Genomic DNA, 9,586 nt, shown 5'->3' with positions numbered 1-9,586 from the left:
TCCTCATGTCTGCGTGGGTTTCCTCTGGGTGCTCCGGTTTCCTCCCACAAGTCCAAAGACGTGCTGTTAGGTGAATTGGGCATTCTGAATTCTCCATCAATGTACCCAAACAAGTGCCGGAATGTGGCGACTAGGGGATTTTCACAGCAACTTCATTGCAGTGTTAATGTAAGCCTACTTGTCGCAATAATAAAATTAACATTATTAAATATGTTGAAAAAATATAATCATAGGGAAGAAGATAGAAAGGAACCAAAGTGTCAGGCGTTAGGAATAGTGGAAAAGGACAGAGATAGTCTGTCGTACCTCAGGAGGGCCGGTCTGTGATGTAAACGTAGGTGCCTCCAACCCGACAAAACAGAAACAAGCAAAAATGGTATGGTCCACAGAATGCCAAACAGCTTTTGCGAAATTGAGGGCCATATTGGTAAGCGAACAAATGTTGGCCGCCCCTGATTTTTCCAAACCCTTTAAAATAGTCACTGTTGCCAGCGACCTGGAAGGCGGGGTGGGGGGGGAGCAGTGTTACTACAGGATGATGAGTCAGGAATAGAGAGGCCACTGGGTACTTTCCAAAGACACTAAGACTGTGCCAAAGAAAGTCCTCCATCACTGAGGAGGAAGTCTTAGCCTTGCTACCAGGCCTTCACCATCACCATTATGAAGTTTATGTCCGGAATGATGATAAGCAAAGTATAGCCCATACCAGGCGTGGGCAAACTACGGCCCGCGGGTCACATGCGGCCCGCCAAAGGTCTTTATGCGGCCCACCAAGTCATTAAAAAAAGTTGTTTTTTTTTAAGGTTAATGGGGGGGGGGGGGGGGGGGGGGCTGTTGGGTTACTTACTGGTATAGGGTGGATACGTTGACTTGAGTAGGGTGCTCGGCACAACATCGAGGGCCGAAGGGCCTGTTCTGTGCTGTACTGTTCTATGTTCTATGTTCTATATGAGGCGCCCAGAATCATAACCGGGTGAAGTAATTATTTTACTTAATATACTATGCGGCCCTTTAAAATTTTGAATTTCTGAATGTGGCCCTTGCACGGAAAAGTCTGCCCACCCCAGGCCCATTATGTGCTTGCATTTGTGGAAACATTTACAACTTGGAAATGCAAGATTGTTCCATTGGAGTTTACTGTTGCAAACTTTCAATGTAAAAATTGTGCATATTCCTGAAAAAGACAATATTATTGCAGACGCATTATCACGAGTTTAAGTGCTGATAAGTGGCAGATGTAAGATTGGGAGAATTTATGTAGTCGGAAAGGAAGGAAGAATGGATGTGTGTTTTGTGTCACATACCTTGTGGTGAAACATTCTTGCAATGATGTTTCATCCCACTAAAGGGGGGAGGTATGGAAGAATCCTTCCTGGTTATTTCCTTTGTTCCTACTTATTTTATTTTTATTATTTTGGAATAATCGGAATGTGCATTTAAGCAGAAGAGTCAAAGTTAAAACAGCCTGCTTATCAGGACATTGTGTTCCCAGGCTTTGTATTCTGGAAGGAAGAAGCCAGATTCTTCGGCACCGAGTGGATATTAGGAACCAGCTTTGGAGGGAGTCAATTCAATTGGTTCACTGGCAACTGGCGGGTTGGCCAGGGACAGTGTTCTACCTGACAACGGTCAATGATTGGTTCCTAAGTGGTGCTTTCTGAGAGAACTTGGCAGAAGTGTTTAGACTTTGGAAATAAAAGGAACATTGTCTCTCTCTCTCCTGGCTGAAGTTAAATAACTATTGTTCTGAAAGTAGAGTGTCTGGCACATCCGTTAGTGTGAACCTGAAATGATGCTGAGTCTGCAGAGAAAGTAGACAACCTTGCCAGAGAAAACCATCGCAAGCCTCGAAGGAGGAAGTATCAAAACGAAAGCCTGAACTTCAGAAAGACATTGACTGGAAGTCATCACAGTGCATCAAAGATCCTTATCTTTTTATGTTTATTTATATTTTTGTTCCCTTTCCACCACCCTTTCCTCTCTGCATTGCTTGTCTGTGTATGTGTATATGTACACCAATTAGAGAGTGGGGTGAGTTAGGAAGGTGGAGGTTTAGAAAGGGGTAGTAGTCAGTTACATTTTCTGTCATTTTAATTCTAATACTGTACATAATAAAAGATTACCTGTGTTTTAAAACTACAAACCTGGTGCCTGCAGTTTATTGGACTCAACCAAGGACCTCGGGTATTTTTAATAAATCTAATTTTACCTGTGTTGGAACTCCGGGTCAAGTGGGGCTGGAATTGACCTCACACTAGTGCAGAATATCGTGACAGCTCCTCCATTTAGAATTGTCCTTTTCAGCAGGAACATACTTATACTGAGTATTCAGGAATAGGTCCTTAAATACCTGCCACTGCTTTTCTGTTTATCTGTCCTCGAGCCCCGTTTCCCAGTTCACTTCACCCAGCTCAGCTTTCACATCCGTGAAGGAGAGGAGGAAAGAAACAACTGCACTTATATTGCATCTTTCACACCCTCAGCAGGTCCCAAAGCGATTTACAGCTAATTAAATCCTTTTTGATGTGTAGACGCTGTTGCAATGTAGAAACATGCCAGCCAATTTCCATGCAGGGAGATCCCATAAGCAGCAACTTGCTAATGACCAGGTCATCTGTGTATGTGATATTGTTTAAGAAATAGATATTGGCCAAGAAATGGGAGATAATTCCCTTGCCCTACTTTGAAACAATGCCCTGGGATCTTTTACAAAACCTCAGAGAGCAGAAGTTGTCTCAGTTTAACTTCTTATCTGAGGGGAAGCACAGTCCAACGGTGCAGCGCTCCCTCAGTCCCACGTTGAATTGTCACCCAAGGTTTTTATCAAGTCCTGGAGTGGCTCTTGAATCGACAAGCTACTGACTCTGAGATGAGCATGTTACCAATTGAGCCACAGCTGACGTGGTAGCCTCTAAACTCTAAGTATAAACAGAATGAGGCAACTGACCCCTCATTCTGTGTTACCCATTCCACTGAAGCTTTGGTTTACGTCTCATGTGAAAGACAGCATCTCCGGCAGTGTAGCACTGCTCTGGGGTGCCAGCCTTGATGTTATGCTCCAGTCCTGGTGGGGGACTTGAAGTCACAACCCATCTGGGATTTACATTGGGCCTTTCTGGCCAATTAGGTCCTTCTTGAAGGATTCTCGCTGTTGTTATAGGAGGTTTTTGTGGCACACTGGTAGCGGTCCTACCTCGGGATCAGAAACTCCAGGTTCAAGTCCAACACCAGGACTTGTTGGCCACAGACAGAGCATTCCCAACGCAGTTCAACGAGCTGATATTCAGCTCAGGAATCTGTTCCTCAAAAGGAAAGTAAAGTGTCTGTGTGGAGATACACTGTGGGATACTCAATTACTATTATGGATAGACCTTGTTGGTAACACTCACATCCTCTGAAGCGGTAAAATAAAATCTTGTTTGGAGGAAATTAAGTTTATGTTTAAAAAAAATTTAATTCTAAATTTTATTTGGTTTTGAGCTCAACTTCAACACATTGTCAACCATAGTGAAAGCATTATTGTTCAGCTTTGATAGTTTTTTGTTGTTTTCTGTGGCGGAGTTATTTATTACTTGTGCCCCATTGAAACACAGGGGGCATATTTGTTTGATTTGCGGTTCACTGGGGCAAACCAGAGCCTCCCTGTGGGTTAGTTTAAAAAGGACTGATGAATACAAGGCTTCGAAACAAAGTCTCACTCAAGAATATTTGACTTGCTTTGTGTGTCGCGTATTTATGATTTCGACAATGCTATTAGCTTCAGACATTGACCATTACTAATACCTAAAACAGTACAAATGTATTCTGAGGGAAATTTGCTATTGCCTCATCTCGTGAATGATTGAAAAATGTCAACAGAGTCACACCTACAAACTCTTAATTTAAAAGAATCATTCATCGGATGTGGGCAACGCTGTCTAGGCCAGCATTAATTTTATTTTTAAATTTAGAATACTAAATTTATTTTCCAATTAAAGGGCAATTTAGCGTGGCCAATCCACCTATCCTGCACAGCTTTGGGTTGTGGGGGTGAAACCCACGCAGACATGGGGAGAACGTGCAAACTCCACACGGGCAGTGACCCAGGGCCGGGATTCGAACCCGGGTCCTCAGCGCCATAGGCAGTAATGCTAATCACTGCACCACCGTGCTGCCCCTAGGCCAGCATTAATTGCCCATGAGAAGGTGGTGGTGGGCTGCCTTCTTGAACCACTGCAGTCCATGTGGTGTAGGTACTGCGAGGGAGGGAGTTTCCAAGATTTTGACCCAGCAGCAGTAAACGAACAATGATATATTTCCAAGTCAGGCTTGATGGGGAATCTCCAGGTGGTGACCTTCCCATGTATCTGCTGTCCTTCTCCTTCCAAATGATAATGTGCCGCTGAAGGAGCCTCGGTCAGTTCCTGCAGTGCATATTGTAGATGGTACAGGCGGCTGCTACTGTGCGTCGGTGGTGAAGTGAGTGAATGTTTATGGAAGGGGTTCCAATCAAGTGGATTGCTTTGTCCTGGATGGTGTCAAGTTTCTTGAGTGTTGTTGGAGCTGCACTCACCCAGGCAAGTGGAGTCGATCACACCCTTGACTTGTGCCTTGTAGTTGTGGACAGGCTTTGGGGAGTCAGCGAGAGAGTTACTCGCCGCAGGATTCTAAGCCTCTGACTTGCCCTGGTAGCCACAATGTTTATATGGCTAGTCCAGTTCAGTTTCTGGTCAATGCTAACCCCCAGGATGTTGATAGTGGGGGTAATGCTATTTAATGTCAAGGGTCGATGATTAGATTCTTTCTTACTAGAGATGGTCATTGCCTGGCACATGTGAGACACAAGGGTTACATTTTGCTTGTTAGTGCAAGCCTGGATTTTGTCACGGTCTTGCTGCATTCGGGTATGGACTGCTTCAGTATCTAAGGGGTTGTGAATGGTGCTGAACATTGTGCAGTCATCAGTGAACATCCCACTTCTGACCTTATGATGGAAGTAAGTACATTGATGAAGCAGCAGAAGATGGTTGAGCCTAAGACAGTACCTTTACGAATGCCTGGAACTGAGATAACTGACCTCCAAAAACCACAGCCATTTTCCTTTGTGCTAGGTATGACCCCACCAGCGAAGAGTTTTCCCCCATGATTCACACTGACTCCAGTTTTGCAAAGACTCCTTGATGCCATACTCGGTCAAATGCTGCCTTGATATTAATGGCAGTAACTCTCACCTCACCTCTGGAGTTGAACTCTTTTGTCCATGTTTGAACTGTAATGAGGTCAGGAACTGAGTGACCCTGGCGGAATCCAAAATGAGCCTCAGTCAGCTCATTATTTCTCAGCAAGTGCTGTTTGCTAGCACTGTGGATGACCCCATCCATTACTTTGCTGATGGTAGAGAGCAGACTGATGGGCGGTAATTGGCTGTGTTGGATTTGTCCTGCATTTTGTGTACAGGACATAACTGGACAACTTTCCATTGGTAGTTGCTGTCGCTGTCCTGGAACAGCTTCATTAGGGGCTCGCCAAGTTTGGGAGCACAAGTCTTCAGTGCTTTTGCTGGAATATTGTCAGGACCCATAGCCTTTGCAGTATCCAGTGCTGCCAACCATTTCTTGATATCATGTGGAGTGAATCAAATTGGCTGAAGACTGGAATCTGTGATGCTGGGGACCTCCGGAGGAGTCTGAGATGGATCATCCTCTTTGGCATTGCTGGCTGAAGATTATTGGAAATTCTTCAGTTTTACATTTTGCACTAAGGCACCGGGATTCCCCATCATTGAGGATGGGGGATATTTGTGGAGCCTCTTCCTCCAGTCTGCTTGAAACATCTTCAGCTCCTCAAAGTTCTCCCTTCCCCACCTCTCCTGTAGACGCCATGCCCAGCATACAAAGCAAAGTGGAGGATTTAACTCTGGCTGGGGGACTGCTTTGCTGTTTCTGCCTCCACCTAGTGAGGAAGCACCCCATCCACCCTGTGCTCCTGTCTCGCTCTTGGTTAACAACCAAATGGACACTCGCAGCAACTCTCACAATAGCCCCATCAAAACCATGGCTCCTGTGTTGCAAATACCCTGCCGTCCAGCAAAAGCTCAATCGTGAAGACAGCTTGCTCTCCTCTCGCCTCCTCTCCTCGTAGCTGAGTCACGACCACACCTGCGTAAGTACAGCAAGATCCCAGACTCACCTGCCATGGTTATATTTGATCGGAGCAGTGATGGGGGTAATGGAAAGAAGAGCTCAAAAGGTTCAGTGTTCATCTTTAAGATGAAAGTATGTCATTGATTCCAAACATTCCTCTTCACAGGAAACGCGAGGCGCGGGAAGTTGGCCTGCATGTTGATGTTATCAGAATTTCAACATAGAATTATCCTTTGCTTCAAATAGTAAATCACAATACCTGAAGGACTTTAACAGATTAAAGTAAAAATTAAAGGTGGAATGTTTGAAAAGCCCCGAACTTTGTGTAACTTGTATCAGAATTCCAATGTTTCTCTGAAAATTATGATGAATGGTGATTCGATCTCTCAAGAAATTCAAAACTATGTTACTTGTGAAATTTAAACCATTTGGCCCAACTCAGGTGTGAAGAAAACATTATGGAATGACCAACAACAGCAACTTGCATTTATATATCACCTTTAGTGTAGTAAAACATCCCAAGGCACTTGATATGGCAGCATGGTAGCACCGTGGCTATCACAGTTGCTTCACAGCTCCTAGGTCCCAGGTTCGATTCCCGGCTTGGATCACTGTCTGTGCGGAGTCTGCACGTTCTTCCCGTGTCTGCGTGGGTTTCCTCCGGGTGCTCCAGTTTCCTCCCACAGTCCAAAGACGTGCAGGTTAAGTGGATTGGCCATGCTAAATTGCCCTTCGTGTCCAAAAAGACTAGGTAGGGTTACTGGGTTACGGGGATAGGGTGGAGACGTGGGCCTACGTAGGGTGCTCTTTCCAAGGGCCGGTGCAGACTCAATGAGCCGAATGGCCTCCTTCTGCACAGTAAATTCCATGACTCTGTGATATATCACCTTCAGCATAGTAAAACAGCCCAAGGCACTTGATATTAGCATAATCGGACAAAGATTCACACAGAAGCAATAGGACATGGGTGAGGGCATGGAGGGAATAGGTGTGTGTGCATGCGTGCTTGTGTGTGTGTGTTCGATCCCAACCCTGGGTCACTGTCCATGCGCAGTTTGCACATTCTCCCCATGTCTGCGTGGGTCTCACCCCGACAACCCAAAGATGTGCAGGGTAGGTGGATTGGCCACGCTAAATTGGCCCTTAATTGGAAAAAATGAATTGGGTACTCTAAATTTTTTTTTAAATCAGGCTCTGCGGAAAACATCTTTGGCTCCCAATGTTGTCCCTTCCCCATTTTCACTGAAGCCCAGGAGTGGCCCTTTCCTGCTGACATCCAGCTTTATACCTCAAGTGGTCGATATTCATGTCTGAAACCTGATGGTGAGAATTAGTAGGGTTACTTATCTCTCTCCTGAGAAACATTAAATATAATACAGAGTAACATTTCAAAATGTTGGTTCAGCTAGTTTAGCCAATTGGTAGCTGAGCAACTAAGCAAGACGGTGCCAAGATTTAATCCAAGCTCTTTGCTAAATTGGCTGATTTCAGGTAGGGCAATATTAATGGAAACAATAACATTTATTACAAGAAGACAAACAGTGATCAGACCAAGTCAAAACTTGACCATGTCTGACAATGGCACATTCCCCCTTTCCAGCCAGGTAACTGTGTTGTGTTACAGACAGGGTGAGGAAAAACGACTGAAACCCTATTGTCCACAATCAGTATGCTTTTCAGAACAAAGATATACGTGTTTCTTAACCCCTGTGTGTGTGGACCATGTGAATAACCAGCAGTGAGCTTTTTGGGGTTTAAATAAAGAGCGTTATTTATTCACAAACTTGCTCTGAAAATCCAACACCACGTCACTCACTCACCCAGTCACACACTAAGCACAATCAAAGAAAAGCGCGTCCCCACCGACCCCAACAGGCCTGTTGCCATTTTACAATCGAGTGAGTGTTGATTGGCAACAGGAGGAAGTGCTGACTCGAAGAGCTGTCAATCAATCTGATTGCTGGCAGCTCTCCAGCCCCCTCCAGGCACAGCGCTGGCACAGTCAATTGGGGCTAGGACAGGCTTTATCACCCCTCCCCCTTAACCTCCGAGGTCCTACCTGCCCCACTGTAACATTGCTTCCAGGTCAGGGTGGGCCTGTCCGTGCAATTTCATGTTCCCTTACCTCCTCAAAACTCACTGGGGGGGGGGGGGGGGGGGGGGGGGGGGGGAGAGGCGGGTTGGGGTGAGGGAGCAAAAAATTGAGGCCATGACTTCACACAGTTCCCTTTTCCAAATATGGTGTTGGGACTTAAGTTGATGAACCGCAATGTGGGTTATTGTTTGAAGACATTCTCTTTTTCCGAGATGAAATAATCACTCTGCAATTCCAGAACAACCCATTCCTTGGTCCCAAGGAGATGGATAGTGATACCTTCTTAATCTGGAATGTGTCCGTTTGTCCTTCAATGACAGTGTGGCAGTTATGAATCCACAAGTCAGATGGCCCTTGGCGACCATTTTATGCAGTATTTTATTGTCCATCTATTTTTTTTAAAAGTCAGTTCCAGAAGATTCTAGACTGAGTAGCATTGATGCTTTACAGTTATGAGTATGACATGCCTTTACTGGACATGACAATAACATATCAGGGGACAGTAATCTAATGGATATCATACTGGATTATTAATCCAGAGGTTCTGAGTACCACTGTTAAACTGTGGGCTAGCACCAGGAAAGGCACTTGTACCTACCTCTCCCCTCCTTATCTGGTTTCATAGCCATTTAAATCCAGTCCTACCCCAGGTGGTTGACTCCTAAGTGCCCTCAGGTAAATTAGGGATGGGTGATAAATACTGCCTTACCAGTGTGATCCAAATTTCAAGAACAAGTGCTCTGAAAAGCAGGATGCAGAACGTTTTTTGCCTTTCCTGCAGGATAATGAGACCCATTGTATGACCTGCTGCTCCAACTTAAATCTGCTAACTCAACAAAATGTAGGAATTAAATCTGGAATCTGCTCACAGGCAGCTGAGCTGCCAATGGGGTGAACTTGCTGTCATGATATGCAAACATGCAACCAATGAACAGTCAGAATAGGACACAACCAATGGGCAGTCAGGACACTCAGAGGTGGCATCAAGGGGGCATGACATAACCACTATAAAAGGGATGAGACACTCACACGCTGCCTCTTTCCACAGACAGACATCTAAAGAGTTAAACAGGGTTGATCAGCAGCATCACACCCCAGCACGTGGCTTAGAGCAAGCTGGTACAGTTAGACTGAGTTACTACAGTTAGATTAGCAGAGAGTCAAACTCATTTGAGAACTGTGTTAATAGTTCAATAAACACGTTGAACTCATTTCAGAGTCTGGAGCATCCTTTAGTTAAGAATGCATCAAGTAGCAGCCTGTGTTATCTGAAGCAGCATAAACACAACACTTGCCAACCCGTCAGAGGAGTCATTTAAAATGTTTATTTTGTATTACGTTGAACGCTTTAAAGAACAATTGTAACAAG

The sequence above is a fragment of the Scyliorhinus canicula genome, chromosome 12 (genome assembly GCF_902713615.1).
Source record: "Scyliorhinus canicula chromosome 12, sScyCan1.1, whole genome shotgun sequence".
Lineage (NCBI taxonomy): Eukaryota > Metazoa > Chordata > Chondrichthyes > Carcharhiniformes > Scyliorhinidae > Scyliorhinus > Scyliorhinus canicula.
Note: the sequence above shows the minus strand (reverse complement) of the source record.